At 50.2% G+C, this 18605-nt stretch overlaps 1 protein-coding gene across 8 annotated transcripts in view; it reads right to left on the minus strand.

Annotated features, from left to right (window-relative positions):
* The window catches only part of SDK2 (sidekick cell adhesion molecule 2), a 1027095-nt gene that overhangs the window by 170049 nt on the left and 838441 nt on the right, over positions 1 to 18605 (minus strand). The window lies entirely within an intron of this gene.

Consider the following 18605-nt stretch of genomic DNA (forward strand, 5'->3'; position numbering starts at 1 on the left):
TGAAATTCTTCTCCGGGATCCCGGCCTTCATTTCAGCCTGCGTGAAGTACGAGCAGCCCTGGAAGCATGCTCGTAAAGGAGAGACTGGCTTCAGCTGAGGAACATGTGAGCTGCTCTCCGGAGAGCTGAGGGGCTGCCCCTTGAACCGGGGCAGTCATGCTGAAGACTCAGCAGCCGGTCCCAAAAGAATCAGCAAGACGTCATAAGCAGGTGACCACTGGGGAGTGTCATCGCCTGGTTACCTGCCAATGACCTCTTCAAACATGGCCTTGAGATCTCTAGAGTGTGCCTGTGGTCTGCAACCACTCCTTCCAAGGGGCAGCTCCCCCCAGAAACCCTTCCAGCGCACTCTGCTTTTGTCTGATGTAGAGCTGGCGAGCATGACCCACCACATGCGCTGTAGGATTACGCCCTGGCACACACTGTATCCATCCCTAGCCTCAGATGGGCACACACTAAGGTCTTACACATGTTCGCCTTTTCACCAAAGCCACATTTTGACAATAGTAGTTGCTATAATGTTCCCACCCTCTATATTCCCCATCACCCCAGTCCCGCTCACCACACCTGAGAGGGTGTAGTAGAGGGGGCTACAGGAGAAAGTAAAGCCTAAACCTTTACAGCTAAGCCAAAGCTAAGCCTTCTCAAGGGCATGAACACCAACATAACATAACGTGTATTTGTAAAGCGCACATTCACCCCCAAAGGGGCATCTTGGCGCTGAATAACATATGTTTATTGTTACCCAACTCAATCGTACTCATTTCATGACCTCAGAAAGGATGAAAGGCTGAGTGAACCTGCCGGGAATTGAACCTGTGACGATGAGGCCTAAAACAGGCCCCTGCAGCGAATGTATTAGTCCACTAAGCCACCAGACCCGGCACCAAGATGGCTAGTGCTATGAGAGCCCATCAGGGAAACAATCTCGAATCTGGATTCTGGGATTGAAAAATGCAGGTCTGTTCTTCAGTCCAAAACTGGAAAATCCTACCATGACTGCCGAGAAATGAGACAGTACCGCTCAATAAACTGGTCAGGTGTAGGCACCACAAAACCTTGAGCATGGATACGACAAGCTATGCTAACATACTTTTGCAGACATTGTAACATTCAGCACCTGTGATATGCGACACCTGTAAAATCCCGTGAAAGGTCTGGAGGGAGGACAGTGTGTCGAAAAACTGTGTTGTGTCATCTGCAATCCCAGGCTCCATGAGGACTACAATGAAACTTCAGCACCAAGGACAGCTACAGAGCTATGGACGGCACTTCCATGGCCGTACGGTTACACTGGACCGTTCACTTCCTTGGGGCCTAAAGTTGCAGGATCCATGGAGGGTACCGGGAGGGCCAGAGGAAGGCAACTTGAGAATACACAGCCTGACCTGTCCCGAGTTCAGGTGGTATACTAAATTAGTGGTGTAACCTAATCTAAGAAGTGGTTTTTTTCTTTTAAAACTCCTGTACATTTTATGTTAGTGGCTTCTGCTTTTCGCTCTTGTGCACTGTTTCAAATATTTTATGTATGGGCCATTATCAATTAGCCTGTGGATATGAAGGAATAGATTTATCAGAATAAGGAAATTCCATATGAGTGTGGGCTGCTTGATCCTTAAAAGCCAGATACGAGTTCACATTCTTGTTTAGTGGAGTAAGGACAGTAGAAATACATTTCTCTTTAAGCTTAGAAAATGAAAAAAATTGTTTTGAAAGTTTTTTTTCAGTTTGTGGCTGGTGAATTTATCAAATGGAAAGATTTATAATGGTTATTATAAGGAAGTCAGAAATGTCACTCTTACATTGAGTGGGTCATTAACCCCTTCGGTGCTCATGACGGAACGGTTCCGTCATGAGCCACGGTTGAGCTGTGCTCATGACGGAACCGTTCCGTCATGACCACGCCCGCGCAAGAAACCGTCAGCACAGCGGCGGAATTTGCGCAGCATGGAAGGGGTTAACAAGTTGATGGTAAACATATACATCGAAAACATGTTCAACTGCATACCTTGCAGAACGTCATGCTGGAGGTGGGGGCTGGGGCGGATGTTAAATCATCAAAAGACACACTGTGTGAGTTTTCATGAGACACACATGAAACAACATGAGTACATTCTTCACAAGCAGGAGGCCTCTAACACATATTGAGCCGAACCTACCAAGGACACGCTGATCGACATGGTGTCAGCAGAAAGCTCCTGAGGGGTTTACAGTGCAGTAGAGAGAACATTTGGGTTGTGCCCTACCAGCAAACATGTTCAATATTTCCATGCAGCCACTGGAAGATCCAGCTGCCTACCATGGCACTGTCATCCATCAATACGCCAGTGATACCCCAATGTATATCTAGGTGTGATCAGAAGCAGACACCAATCACTGCAGAGTTGCCTCTCACTGAGCACAGCCTGGATAGCCGAGTAAGTCTAAAATTGAACCTGAGTAAAAGAGATTTATTGCTTTATTTCTTCAGCCCAAGCCCGGGTCTCGACTAACTTCTGGCTTTCCACTCTCTTGTAATAGGGTTACCACTGGTCGCTCAACCTGACCACTTCTATCCTTTATAAACAAGTGGAGGTCATACAAAGGAATGATTTCAGGTATGTGTGACAGGCTACTTCAGCCTCCATTCCCAAGCAACAGGGAACGTGCTGCAACCTTCATATACGAATCCAGTTGCAAAAACCTTACGCTGACAACACAACAACTGGTCCCATCTTTTGCTGGCAAGTGATAAATGCCTGCGTGAGGAAAACTGAAATGCAACCTCCTCAAAGTGATACACAACTGGTACAGGACACTATTCATCAACACTGTGCAAGTCTCAGCCCTGACTGGGAGTGCTGGAGGTGTCACACTTCAGACTGTGACGTACTGCATATGCCATGTTCATGCCATGCTACAGGGCGGAGTGAAGTATGGGCTACCAGGAAAGGATCTACAGGATAGAACATCCAACCTCTGGCTTCACTGCCACCATTCCCTGATATGGCAGGACTACCAATCTGGACAGCAGGATTGCTACCTCCTGCCAGTACTAAAGAAATACTTCACCAGACCCTGGAGACCAGCTGAACCAGCAATGCATGAAGACTGGTTGCTAGAAATGATTCACACAGCATCACACAAAAGGCTCATTCACAAATTGTCACCCATCACAAAACACATCACAATGGGAGATTGAAGATCTTGTTGAACTGAAGATCTCTTTTTTCAATTGCTTGCTTTATTTCTGATTGCATAGATTCAATTGCTAGCCTCAAACGCCCCCTTTCTAATTATCAGTCTCTCCTCCTTACTCCACCCAACCCCCTTCCAAACTTATCCCAAATACTCCAGCTTGAAAGACTTCAACGAGTCCTCTTTCCAGGCTTATCTCACATACACCACTGGTGGGCTGGTCTAACTCGTCGAGACAATTTCAAGTGAATGTCTTTACTACTATACATGTTCTATTGGTGTTACATATCATATTTTATATGGGGTTTTTTCTCATGTGCTCTACTTGTATTCAGCAAACCATTAATGAAAAATAAATAAAAAAGAAAAAAATGGTATTATCCTTTGGCTGGTTAGATCGGTTCATAACAAGTTCAGCACCATGGAACTGTCCACGGTGCTGAAAGTCTTTACCGCTGAGCTCTTAAGAAGCGTGCCCTCCTGGGGCATGAGGAAGAGAAGATAGAGGTGAGAAGTTTCCCTGAACGCCTCTAAGCTAACCTCCCCTCAGACTGGTAAGGCCAGACTCTTAAACCAGTATCAGCACCAGCCAAGAGCACGACTGGGTCAGAGGTCATGGGTCCTGCACTAAGGGGTTTACATCAAACTCACGAACGCAAGGCTGCGACAGATAAGTCAATGGGAACCTAAAAGGCACACATGCGATCCTCAATTATTACCCTTAAATACCTAACCGCTCCATAGCCTATTTATGTAGCGCTTTGAAGCAGCTCTCAGTTTAATGTAGCGCCACACGAAACGTTTAAATAAATAAATATTATGTGTGTTCGGAATTGTCTTGACGTCGGATGGGACAGATTTACAGCCACAAATCAATGACTGAGGTTGTAAGCCAATTATCTAGACAATGGTTTCTCAGACAGCAGGTGAACTTTGACCTTAGTAGATACCTCCTACATATTGTCTTGGGCTCTCACAGCAGATCCAAACAACTCTTGATCCATTTGTCCTGTCAATAAAACGTATTCCAAACGCGGCACCCTCGCGACAATAACAGAAATGAAAATTAGCCTCCACTTTCCACACTTTTACAACAGCAACTATTCCTAGACGAGCGTTTGTGCCAGTGCAAGGACTTGTGACGGTATAAAAGACAGTGACTGGTCTCATGCCACCCTGACACCCTACAATATGAAATGCAGTGCCCCTACCGGACTTTGCTGCGGTCCATTCAGTTCCCATCCCCTCTCATCAGGTCACCATGGAACTGGCGCGGCACTTCTAGATCACCTTCTTTCAGGTGATAGCGGGGTCAGAAGAACGGGAAGTGACGTCCTGCAGAGGAACAGTGACGTCCTGCAGAGGAACAGTAAGTGATGGCAAGAGATTATCAAATTCAATCTCAAAAAGAGTTTCATCTGGAGCCCCCAAGGTCATTGGCCTTAGCGTGGGTCAAACCCAGCAAAGTTCCATTGAGCAGGCCCGCCTTGCCCCGTGGCCCCCATCTTGAGGTGCCTCGTACTTCGCGATGCAACTGCTCTGATGGCCGCGCGACGATTGTCTCAATGACACAGGAACATCTTGTTCTGCTGATGAGCCGGACAGGGGAGATAAATGAAGTCTGCACGGTATGGAAATAAAAGCAGTGACGTGCGAGCTCGCGACGCGGGCCCTTTGGTGGCGATGGGGAAATGAGATTTGCATATGCAACGCAAGGGCATCCGAGGCCGCTGCTGGCAGTCAGCGGGCACGGAAACAGCTGGCATGTGACAAAGAGAGACTGCCATAAACTGGCAGATGAGCATCCCATGGCGTGTGTGCTTGAAAGAACGGCCGTACACACATTCGTGCGATACAGCAGGCTGATGTATCTGTTGTGTGTGCTAAAACGGATGGAGAGTTACGTGTCTGTGTGCAATAAAGGACGCAGTTACACATGTCTGCACAAGGAAGCTGTTAGAATGGGGAACCTCTGGTTGGCACAGGTAGGTACTTGTGACAAGCAGCGGTCCCTTCTTCTATTCAGGGCGAGGGAATTACCCCTTCAGAACAACCCCTGCTCACCCTATAGGTAGTGTGGCGCGAGCAGTCAGGGCTAAACTTCAGGGTGCTAGTCAGTTAAGCATTTATGATCACACACAGTAAACCACAATGATCCCCCACAAACGGACACCAGGCGTAAGTTGTATCAAAAATACGGATGCTTTATATAAAAGATTCTTTGTTACGCAGGCATGTACAAGACCATCAATAACGGTTGCGAAATGGAAGCCACAAGATGATAATTAGGCACTGTTCTTGTCTTTGGTAACTTATTCGATCACGAGCGCTTCACAGGGCTCGGTTGAGTCGGTCCAGTCACGATGATGCGCAGGGCACCCAGGGTACAGTGATACGGGGAAATCAGAACGTTGCGGACCCCGAGTCCGATAGAGAGTTCACTGTACCTGGGAACGTGCGATGTGCTTGGACGAGTCTTCAGGAGAGATGCAGGTTCTGCACCTCGTGGGTCTTCCGGATCAAGAATTCAGCGGGCGGCTCTCGGTAGACAGGTGCGGCCCAGGGCCTCCGACACGGACTGTGCGGGAGGTCACTGCGGAGGGCGGCACGGTCAGACTCAGGCTGGGAGGTGAAGCGGGGCGGCCGGATACGTTACGACGTACGGGCGGCCGTCCGAGGCTGGATTTCACTTCCCCACTAGAAATCCGGCGGGAGGGCGAAAGGGCACCAAGCGCGCTCCAGTAGCAGGCAGGTGACAGGGAAGCGGGACGGCCAGACTCGTGGGTCCAGAGCGACTCAGGTAGAGCGGGGCTCTCGGCGAGTGGAGGCGGCCAGGCTTCTGGGTGTCACGGCCCTAGGAGGGATGCGAAGGTGCGCAGGGCACTCCGGCGGGAGAAAGCACACGGCTCGAATTCTCAGACGAGCGGAGACACGGTGAACCCACTGGTCCTGGGGTTCAGTTCAGGGGGCAAGCTCTTCTTCCAAGCCCTTGGAGATAGTTGAAGAACAAAGTGCAAAAGTCTCTTTCAGTCTTTTTCCTCTCCTTCCTTAGCAAGGCACCTACTGCAGGCCAGTCCCTTAGGTCAGGGAAAGTTACTCCTCCTTCAGCTTCTTCCAGGTCCTTCTAGTCAGGCAGAGTTCCTTCGTGGTTCAATCTGGATCTGATTTCTTAGGAGCCAGGCTCCTACTTTTATACAGGGATTCTTTTGTTCTTTAGCGCCAGGGGGCCTGGGCCTGGCTCAGTCCAGTTTTGGAGCACTCTGTTGTGGTGACTTGGCTTGTTCCTTTCAGCAGCAGGGCAGAGACATCAGCCGCTCCACAGGGGGCGGCGCCGGCTTTGTGGTGGCAGAGCACAGGTCTATTCAAGAGTCAGGGTGCACTCCTCCCACCCATCCTGGGGTAATCTCCCTACCCACCACCTGGCAGCCAACCTGTCTCCTGGAATCCCCCAGCCCTGCTCCTGTACTGTTGCTAGGCAGAACACACACCCACGGCAGAGGCGGACTGAGATGGTCAGGCACGCAAAGGCTAACTTTCTAAAAGTAGCATTTGCAAACCCAGGATATTAAAATAACCTTTACTAAAAGATGTATTTTACTATCCCGAGTTCAGGCATACTAAACATGACTTTCTACCATGCTCTCGGAGTCCACTGGGGTCACAGCGTGTAGCGATCCCAGCAGCCCATTCTGGCCTATGGAGAGCAGGTAGCCTTCAATAGTGAAAAACGAAAATGGCTGTAATTCACTATTAAGACATGCCACACACATCAGGGCATGTCCTACCTTATGCCTACAATGCACCCTGCGCTTAGGCCTACCAGAGGGGTGACCAACATGTAGTTAAGGGAAGGTTTAGGGACTGGCATGTGGGGACACTTGCTCAGTCAGCGCGACGGTACGAGACCGCGCGCAGGTTCTGCAGTGGCAGACCCTAGACACATTTTACCCCGCTGCTTCGGTGGGTGGCACAACCAGTGCTGCAAGCCCACTAGCAGCATTTGGATATACAAGCCCTTGGCACCCCTGGTGCACTCTACTAGGGACTGATAGTAAACCAAATAAACCAAACGTGGAAGTCAATTCACATAATACATTTTACCATAGGGAGCACTTGCACTGTGGCACTGGATGGCAGTGGCACAGTGCCCTGAGCAGCTAACACCAACACAAAACACATTGAGGCACAGACAAAAATGGAAGGGTGACCCACGCCAATGGTGCCAGGTCTAACACGTGTCCCCTCCAGCTGAAAAGTGGGGAGAACTACCCTACCCCAGGGAGTTCTGCATCACTAAGGCGGAAAAACCTGGACAGACCGTCAGCATTGGCGTGATCTGTGCCAGGGCGATGCTCCACCGTAAAGTCCATACCCTGTAGGGAGATGGACCACCTCAACAGTTTTGGGTTCTCACCCCTCATTTGCATCAACCATCTGAGGGGCCTGTGGTCGGTCTGAACCCGGAAGTGAGACCCAAACAAGTAGGGTCTTAGCTTCTTCAGCGCCCAGACCACAGCAAATGCTTCTCGTTCTATCGCACTCCACCTTTGTTCCCGGGGAAGTAGCCTCCTGCTAATAAAGGCTACGGGTTGGTCAAAGCCCTCCTCAGTGATCTGTGAGAGAACAGCCCCTACACCATGCTCTGATGCATCCGTCTGCACCAGGAACTCTTTGGAGAAGTCAGGAGCCAAGAGCACGGGCGCCGTGCACATGGCAGTTTTCAGGGTGTCGAAGGCTTTCTGACAGGTGTCAGTCCATATCACTTTTCTGGGCTGCTTCTTCGAAGTCAGCTCTGTCAAGGGGGCAACGATGCTGCCATACCCCTTGACAAACCTCCTGTAGTACCCGGTGAGTCCTAAAAAGGCCCTCACCTCCGTCTGGGTCTTTGGGGGCTCCCAAGCCAGGATGGTTTCAACTTTGGGTTGGAGGGGCGCCACCTGGCCGCTCCCCACTTGGTGTCCCAAGTACACCACTGAACCCTGCCCGATCTGACACTTGCTTGCCTTGATCGTGAGGCCTGCCTTGCGCAGCGCCATCAACACTTCCCAGAGATGTTGCAGGTGTTCTTCCCATGTGCCGCTGAACACTGCGATGTCATCCAGGTAGGCGGCGCCGAACTCGGTCAGCCCAGCCAACACCTGGTTGACCAACCTCTGGAAGGTGGCAGGGGCATTCTTCATCCCAAAGGGCATCACCCGGAACTGGTAATGCCCATCTGGCGTAGAGAATGCGGACCTCTCTTTGGCCCCATCAGTCAAGGCGATCTGCCAGTACCCAGACGTTAAGTCAAACGTGCTGAGGTACCGTGCAGCCCCTAACCGATCGATGAGCTCATCAGCTCTGGGGATGGGGTGCGCGTCAGTCCTCGTGACTGAGTTGAGTCCTCGGTAGTCCACACAGAACCGGAGTTCGGGCGTGGCACCCGGCGCTGCAGCCTTTGGGACCAAGACCACTGGGCTGGCCCAAGGACTGCTGGAGGACTCAACCACCCCTAGGGCAAGCATCTTCGAGACCTCCTCTTTGATGCAGGCCCTGACCCTGTCAGTTACCCGGTAGGCCTTGTGCTTCACAGGTAAGCTGTCTCCCGTATCCACGTCATGGACGCACCAATTTGTGATACCGGGAACCAGGGAGAACAGGTCGGGAAACTGCCCCAGCAGCTGGCGGCAGTCACCCTGTTGCTCAGGGGTCAGGGTGGGTGAGAGGTTAACTCCATCCACTGACCCGTCTCGCTCTGAGGCTACCAAGAGGTCAGGAAGAGGCTCGGACTCCTCTTCCATCCCATCATCGGTGGCCAAGAGCATGCCCACTTCGGACCTCTCCAAGTGGGGCTTCAGTCGATTGACATGTAGGACCCTTAAGGGGTTCCTCGGAGACCGCAAGTCCACCAAGTAGGTGACAGAACTCTTGCGCTCCACAATCTCAAAGGGTCCTGTCCACTTGTCCTGGAGTGCACAAGGCTCCACAGGGGCCAGGACCCACACTTTTTGGCCAGGTTGAAGCTCAACCAGAGTGGCATTCTGGTCGTACCACCGCTTCATTTCCTCCTGGCTGGCTTCCAGGTTTGCCTCAGCAAGTTGCCTGAAACGCCTAGTCTGGTTCCGGAAAGCCAGCATGTAACTGTATACATTCTGGGGAGGTTTCCTGGGAGATTGCTCCCAGCCTTCCTTGACCAGACTAAGAGGTCCTCGTACTGGGTGGCCGTACAAAAGCTCAAAGGGACTGAACCCTAGAGACTTTTGTGGCACCTCGCGGTACGCAAAGAGAAGGCATGGTAAGAGGACGTCCCACTTACGCCTCATGGGTTCCTCGAGACCCATAATCATGCCCTTCAGGGTTCGGTTGAAGCGCTCAACCAACCCGTTTCCTTGGGGATGGTAAGGTGTGGTGAACTTGTAGGTTACACCACACTCTTGCCAAAGGGACTTCATATATTTCGATATGAAGTTGGTCCCCCTGTCAGACACCACCTCTAGAGGGAATCCTACTCGTGAGAAAATTCCCATCAGTGCCCGTCCCACCACGGGGGCCGTCACTGTCCTCAGAGGGATGGCTTCAGGGTACCGGGTGGCATGGTCCACCAAGACCAGGATAAACCTGTTGCCCATGGCTGTCTTGGGGTCCAGTGGCCCCACAATGTCAATCCCCACCCGCTGGAATGGGGTACTGACCACAGGGAAAGGTTGGAGTGGAGCTCTCAGCTTCCTTCCACTCTTGCCACTTGCCTGGCAAGTCTGGCATGTCCTGCAGTGAGTGTCAGAACTCCTGCGCATTTGGGGCCAATAAAAGTGGGTGACAAGCCTTTCAAAGGTCTTGTCCTGCCCCAAATGTCCTGCTAACGGTACGTCGTGAGCCAGCCCCAGTAGGAAGGCTCTGAACCTCTGGGGTACCACCAGCGCACGGGCTGACCCAGGTTCAGCAACCTTAGGCTCGGAGTATAGGAGGTCGTTCTCCCAGTAGATCAAGTGAGTTCCGGACTGATCACCATTGGCCTGGGCTGCAGCCTGCTGCCGCATACCCTCTAGAGAGGGGCACTCTTTCTGCTCCCTGCAGAATTCCTCCCTGGTGGGGCCTCCTTCTTGCTGCCAATGGGTCAGCTCAGGCAGGTCCCCCAGTTCGGCTATCTGTTCCCCGGTAGGCTCCAGGGCATCCCCCTCAAGGTCTGCTTCCTCCTGGGCCGTGGGAACGTCAGGAGCCGGATTCCCGTGCCTCCCTTGCCCTCTCTCTAAGGCCGGTTCCTGGGCCTCTCCCTCAGGCTCCAGGGTTCCTTCAACACCCCTACCGGCTGCCATCGACCGGGTGGTCACACACGCCCAATCAGGCAAGCCCACCATCCGCAGGTGAGTCGTCTTCTCCACCTTTTCCCAAGGGGAGCTCTCCAAATCGTTACCTAGGAGACAATCAACAGGCATGGCCTCTCTCACAGCCACTTGCAGAGTACCAGAGACCCCCCCCCACTCAAAGGGAACCTGAGCCATTGGACACTGACTCTCGGTGTTGTCAGCGTTGACAACACGGCAGAATGCGTGCGGGACAACCTGCTCTTGAGACACCAGGTGCTGCTTGACAGCAGTCACACTGGCTCCAGTATCTCTAAGAGCCCCCACCCTTTTGCCATTTATGGTCACCCACTGCCCATACTTTTGAGTATTGGGGGGCAGCTGGGCCTCAGCGACCATCTCACGGTCTCCTAATGAGACTAGGGTCATCTGTACGGGATCCCCCGCCCCTTGGACGTCTATCTCCCTCCCCAAGGCTACACTATTCACCTGCTTGGGGGGTGGAGCACCAGAGGGTGCTGGTTTACCATACAGGGGGCACTTGGGATCCACGGAAATGTGCCCCAGGTTGTTACACTTGTAACATCTGAGGGGCCCTCTTTGAACAGGGTTACCTGTCGGGGCCCCGGTCTGCTTCGGGGGTGGGGGTGGCTGAGAACCTTTCCCTTGGTTCCCTTGGGAATTACGTTGGGGCCCTTGGTAGAACTCCCTCTGTTTACCCTTGTCCCCCCCACTCTTCTGCTGGGGACCCTGAACACCTTTGGCGGGGCTCCCATGGGACCCTTGTGGACCCTGGTGCTGATCCAGCGGTCCGCCTCCTCAGCAAGCTTCCTCGGGTTGGACAGCTTGCTATCGATCAGGTGTTGGCGTAGCTCAGGAAAACAATTATCCGACAAGTGCTCCCATGCGATTAAATCAAACAGCCCTTGGTAATCATCCACCTTGCTACCCTTCACCCAACCATCCAGCGCTCTGCAAAAAAAGGTCACATATTCTACATAAGTGGTACCAGGTTTCTTGGTGCAATCCCTAAATCTCTGTCTGTACAATTCAGGAGTCAACCCATACCTTGTCATAAGAGCCTCCTTCATGTGTGGATAGGATGTGTGGACATCAGAGGGGAGGTCTAGCAGTGTGTCCCGCCCCTCACTCAGGAACCTTCCCCACAACCCCGCTCCCCAATCCTTCTCAGGGACCCGGTGGGAGGACATGGCTACTTCATAGGCCCTAAACCACTGCCCAATATCATCCTGCTTATAATATTCTTTGACTACATCTTTAGGAATGTGCACCCTTGACTCTGTTGAATTGCTGCCACCAGAGGGTGAGTTGTCTAAACTCCTGGCCTTGAGATCCAACTCCCTCATTTTTACCTCATGCTCCATGGCCAGTTTCTGCCTTTCTCTCTCCATTTGCAGTTTTGCCATCTCCACCTCGTGTGCTCGGGCGGCACTCCTGTCGGCCAACTCCTCTGGCGACAGGCCTCTGCTAGGCTCAAACACACCTTCGGGGGGTATCACCTCCCGGGCATTCTCTGGGAACTTTGATTCGTGCCAGGCTCTCAGTGCTGTCACGTACTGATCCTTGTTGCTTAGTCCACTTTGCTTGATTCTGTACTTGGAGAGATATCCCTTCAGGACATCATTTGTGCACTTCCTCAGTGCCTCGGGCTCCCAATCGATGTCCTCTACTCCAGAGAATACAGAGGGCGCTCCGCCTCCGTTGACTGAGCTAGGCATGGTTTCTTAAGGTGGAGATTTTTCTTTTAGCAACCACTGTCACTCAATCTGTGGCTGCGTTCTAGGTCTGCTCTACGTGGTGATCAATAATTCACTGTATGTAAATCATAAATGCAAATTCGAAATCCCACCGCTGCCACCAATGTTAGAATGGGGAACCTCTGGTTGGCACAGGTAGGTACTTGTGACAAGCAGCGGTCCCTTCTTCTATTCAGGGCGAGGGAATTACCCCTTCAGAACAACCCCTGCTCACCCTATAGGTAGTGTGGCGCGAGCAGTCAGGGCTAAACTTCAGGGTGCTAGTCAGTTAAGCATTTATGATCACACACAGTAAACCACAATGATCCCCCACAAACGGACACCAGGCGTAAGTTGTATCAAAAATACGGATGCTTTATATAAAAGATTCTTTGTTACGCAGGCATGTACAAGACCATCAATAACGGTTGCGAAATGGAAGCCACAAGATGATAATTAGGCACTGTTCTTGTCTTTGGTAACTTATTCGATCACGAGCGCTTCACAGGGCTCGGTTGAGTCGGTCCAGTCACGATGATGCGCAGGGCACCCAGGGTACAGTGATACGGGGAAATCAGAACGTTGCGGACCCCGAGTCCGATAGAGAGTTCACTGTACCTGGGAACGTGCGATGTGCTTGGACGAGTCTTCAGGAGAGATGCAGGTTCTGCACCTCGTGGGTCTTCCGGATCAAGAATTCAGCGGGCGGCTCTCGGTAGACAGGTGCGGCCCAGGGCCTCCGACACGGACTGTGCGGGAGGTCACTGCGGAGGGCGGCACGGTCAGACTCAGGCTGGGAGGTGAAGCGGGGCGGCCGGATACGTTACGACGTACGGGCGGCCGTCCGAGGCTGGATTTCACTTCCCCACTAGAAATCCGGCGGGAGGGCGAAAGGGCACCAAGCGCGCTCCAGTAGCAGGCAGGTGACAGGGAAGCGGGACGGCCAGACTCGTGGGTCCAGAGCGACTCAGGTAGAGCGGGGCTCTCGGCGAGTGGAGGCGGCCAGGCTTCTGGGTGTCACGGCCCTAGGAGGGATGCGAAGGTGCGCAGGGCACTCCGGCGGGAGAAAGCACACGGCTCGAATTCTCAGACGAGCGGAGACACGGTGAACCCACTGGTCCTGGGGTTCAGTTCAGGGGGCAAGCTCTTCTTCCAAGCCCTTGGAGATAGTTGAAGAACAAAGTGCAAAAGTCTCTTTCAGTCTTTTTCCTCTCCTTCCTTAGCAAGGCACCTACTGCAGGCCAGTCCCTTAGGTCAGGGAAAGTTACTCCTCCTTCAGCTTCTTCCAGGTCCTTCTAGTCAGGCAGAGTTCCTTCGTGGTTCAATCTGGATCTGATTTCTTAGGAGCCAGGCTCCTACTTTTATACAGGGGTTCTTTTGTTCTTTAGCGCCAGGGGGCCTGGGCCTGGCTCAGTCCAGTTTTGGAGCACTCTGTTGTGGTGACTTGGCTTGTTCCTTTCAGCAGCAGGGCAGAGACATCAGCCGCTCCACAGGGGGCGGCGCCGGCTTTGTGGTGGCAGAGCACAGGTCTATTCAAGAGTCAGGGTGCACTCCTCCCACCCATCCTGGGGTAATCTCCCTACCCACCACCTGGCAGCCAACCTGTCTCCTGGAATCCCCCAGCCCTGCTCCTGTACTGTTGCTAGGCAGAACACACACCCACGGCAGAGGCGGACTGAGATGGTCAGGCACGCAAAGGCTAACTTTCTAAAAGTAGCATTTGCAAACCCAGGATATTAAAATAACCTTTACTAAAAGATGTATTTTACTATCCCGAGTTCAGGCATACTAAACATGACTTTCTACCATGCTCTCGGAGTCCACTGGGGTCACAGCGTGTAGCGATCCCAGCAGCCCATTCTGGCCTATGGAGAGCAGGTAGCCTTCAATAGTGAAAAACGAAAATGGCTGTAATTCACTATTAAGACATGCCACACACATCAGGGCATGTCCTACCTTATGCCTACAATGCACCCTGCGCTTAGGCCTACCAGAGGGGTGACCAACATGTAGTTAAGGGAAGGTTTAGGGACTGGCATGTGGGGACACTTGCTCAGTCAGCGCGACGGTACGAGACCGCGCGCAGGTTCTGCAGTGGCAGACCCTAGACACATTTTACCCCGCTGCTTCGGTGGGTGGCACAACCAGTGCTGCAAGCCCACTAGCAGCATTTGGATATACAAGCCCTTGGCACCCCTGGTGCACTCTACTAGGGACTGATAGTAAACCAAATAAACCAAACGTGGAAGTCAATTCACATAATACATTTTACCATAGGGAGCACTTGCACTGTGGCACTGGATGGCAGTGGCACAGTGCCCTGAGCAGCTAACACCAACACAAAACACATTGAGGCACAGACAAAAATGGAAGGGTGACCCACGCCAATGGTGCCAGGTCTAACAGAAGCATTCTGTGAATGAAAGCAAAAACAATCGGTCTGTGCAGGTTAGAAATGCAACACGTGGCGATCTAATAGGGCTCGAGTGAGCACATTTCTGTGCACGAAAAGCTGTGGACGCGTCTGAGCCACAAGGAAAGCATTGTACATATTTCTGGGGAATAAAGGATGCACGATAAAGATGAATCTGCCTATGCAAATGTAGCCATACATTTGACTGTCCAAGAACGGAGACAATAGATACCTGTGCGAGAACAGATAAGTGTATCTCACTAAAGGTGATGAAGTGCTACTGTACTAAAAGAAAAAGTCAGTGTGTATAAACAAGGGAGGAAAAAGAAATCTTTTCTTTTAAAGACGAGAACCCTCACTCACCTGAGGGTGACATGCTTCATCATTGGGTCCCCTCTTGCACACTGCAACCGCAAGGTATACAGTGTGGGCTGCAACTCTCAAAAAAGAATAAGAGAGGAGCGTGAGGTGTTTTAATGAGGATACCAAAGTTGGCAGGGGGAGTAAGGGGCAGAGTGTGAATTAAACAAAATGTGAGTAAATAAAACTAGCTACAGGGTAACAAAATTTAATTTAATGATAGTTCCCATCAGCTAGAGTTAAAATGAGGTGATTTAGGATTGAGATAATATCCTAGTTATTGGTGGTCGACATGTTTCTGCCAGATGACTACTTGTTCGCGGCATTCATCAGGACCTCTCAATATTATCACTCTGCTCGTAGAACAAAAATTAATAAGTTACAGACCATACTCAGTGGTAAGGTGTTTAGGACAACAGAACCAGCTGCAGTCCGGTCCAGTGTCTCTATGGGTAATGTTAATTTACCTCTACCTTTCGAAGAATGATGCTACAGAGCACAGATTACTTGAGTTAATCTGTGTCTTCCTATCCAGGGCACCAACCGAAGGGAACTGAAGGGGGCTGATGGGAACTATCATTAAATTACATTTTGTTACCCTGTAGCTAGTTTTATTTACTCACATTTTGTTTAATTCACACTCTGCCCCTTACTCCCCCTGCCAACTTTGGTATCCTCATTAAAACACCTCACGCTCCTCTCTTATTCTTTTTTGAGAGTTGCAGCCCACACTGTATACCTTGCGGTTGCAGTGTGCAAGAGGGGACCCAATGATGAAGCATGATGAAGCATGTCACCCTCGGGTGAGTGAGGGTTCTCGTCTTTAAAAGAAAAGATTTCTTTTTCCTCCCTTGTTTATACACACTGACTTTTTCTTTTAGTACAGTAGCACTTCATCACCTTTAGTGAGATACATTCATTTGGAGTTAGTGATGCTTGATGCTTTGTTTTACTCCACCGTTCGAACCCTTTAGTGTGATACACGAGAACAGATAAGGTCATGGCTGCCTATGTTGATATATATATATATATATATATATATATATATATATATATATGTCTGTTCCCGAAAATGAGAGAATAGGTCTGTGCAGGAGAGCATAGAGATAGATCCACGTGCGCGAGAAAAGATGAGGACATGTACGTGCAAATAGCATGAAATATAAGCCTTTGCAAGAAAGGATCACGGCGGACCAATCTGTGCGAGAAAAGATGAGGATACATCTATGCAACGAGGAATGAAGACATAACTGTGTATGCAAAAACAGGAGCCTATATCTGTAAAAGAAAAAAAAGTGTGTGTGTTTGTGTGAGAGCAGTGGTGGAAGTGTGTGGAGGGAGAAGGTCAGAGGGCACAATGTGCCCATATATTTTTAATTTTAGAAAAACCGCTCCCCTGCTTTTTGGGAAAAAAGTATTGTCCGGGAAGGTTAATTCCAGGATTTGAAATGCTTCATCAGAAATGAAGGTCAGAGAATCTCCTGTGCTATGAAACTGAGGGGGGGAGGGGAGTGGGGAGGGAGGGGGGGGGGGTTGCAGACAACTAAACAAGCCTTCTTGCCAGGGTGCCTGCTTCCCTGAAAGAAATGTAAATGTGCACAACTGGTTAATCTGCAAATGTAAACGGTGCTTGGAAGCCGGCATTGGCTTTAATTGATGGAATCAATTGAAGCTTCATAATGACACAAATGTATTCTTTTTGAGAGGTATTGTAAAGGAGCTACCAGCTCTACAGTTAAGTGTGTGCTTTTAAAAGACATTTATAAAAAAAATTGCACTGTGTACAGTCTGGGTATTATTAAAATCTATATTTTGGTGCATTTCTTTTATCTGAATCCTTTTTTTGCGCATTTTGTAGCAGCCTATCTTAAACCATGAGTAATGCAAGTTTAAAATAATGACTCGCATGTTTATAGTGCTTTCTGTCACAGACTGAGACCTCTTAGCACTAAACATGCACAAACCAGTGCACCAACCAGGATCCAATTCTGTAGCTCTCTGGTGCTGTGCATTAATAGAGGTTTCAAATGTATGATAGTGCATTTCTAATTGTTTAACCTAACTTGCATTTAATTTTCACTCAAGCTGTGCGTTTGTTTATATGTAACTAAATGAAGGTGTAAGACCTAAAAAAGCTACAGAATTTTTTTTTTTGTTTTAACCACACTTTTTACTACAGGCCCACGCTCACTCGCCCCGCCCCCACTGCGAGCAGCATCACAGCTCACATACTTTTTAAATGCACTTCGATCACTGTAAGAAATGACTCCATTACCACATGAATTGAGCAGCACTGAAGTCACCTGGAGCATCATATAGAAAACTGTCAGACTGTAAGCAAACTCAATAACTAGAGTGCCCTTTCTTTGCAGTTTTTGTTATCCAAGTTATTTCTTTTTTTTTATACAAAATAAGGCTGGGATTCGTGGCGGTGGGAATTACGTGAAAGTTCTAATATTAAAAGCCAAGAATACCCCCATCCATTCATATTTCCTAGTATATTTCTAATGGGACCGCTGGGTTCTCTCAGGCGCGCCAAAATGCTTCGCACATGGGACACACAGCAATTCAAAGCGGTGCAACCAATCACTCGACCACAGGCTACCATCCACTAACGTGCTTCAGCGCCTCACCAGGAATATAAAGCACTTCATAAATTAAATTATAATACTATCTTCTAGATGTACAACTGGGTTGGGGGCCTGCCACATGAGGTATGTGCTCTAGCACTGGGACCGCGTGCTTCTTTCTGGTTTTAAGGGAGACCCGGCAATGGCGATGTATAGCCTTTAGGTGGCAGCAGAGCACTGGATAGTATATAAAAGGAACAGGAGTTCAAAGAGTTTTCCCATTCCCAGCTCCGGAAGCACCACAGGTCTCAGGATACCGCTGCCGGACTAGCTTACCGCGTTCAAATAAAGTCCTTTTTGTCCAACCCTACACAGAAGGGAATCCAGCAAACCATGGATTAAAACGAATCTGTTCTTCGTAGTGCAAAGTTGTGTGCGATGAAGTTAGAACGCCCCATCCAAGGCCTCCTCTGATTAAAAACAACTACTACAGGGGAAGCCCAGCAAACCAGTAAATGTAATAAGATCAGTTGGAAAGAGCAAGGAGATCACAAAGGCCATAATTTACTTCCTGTCACGTGCAGAGCAGCTAAGCTGCAACCCCGCTTACGCCATCTGCTTGTAAACTACAGTCCTGTGGAAAACAATTAAGCTGCTGAATGTATTTTTATTTTCAAAACTACCAAGGAGAGGGGGGCGGGGTGTTGGAGAGAGGGGTGCTGTCGCCAGGACGAGAAAGCAAAAGACACACAATTGATGGACAGAATGCAGAACAAATCAAAACATTCACCCCCAGTCAAGAGATCTGGGTTAAATCCATCATTCTTTTGCTCACCATGCCACCCCAGTTTAGACCTGGCCAAATGCAAATCAGTCTTGACCCTGTGCCTCATGGGAACAGTCCAGCCCGAACTGCCAAGCCAGGTCTTCCCTGGACCGGAAACAAGCATCCTAGGACCGGTTTCGGAGTTTCACCCCTCATCAGCCAGGATAACTTGATTCCAGTGGCACAGTGAGCCCAGGAGCCACGTCTGGGCATACCTGACGC

The sequence above is a fragment of the Triturus cristatus genome, chromosome 7 (genome assembly GCF_964204655.1).
Source record: "Triturus cristatus chromosome 7, aTriCri1.1, whole genome shotgun sequence".
Lineage (NCBI taxonomy): Eukaryota > Metazoa > Chordata > Amphibia > Caudata > Salamandridae > Triturus > Triturus cristatus.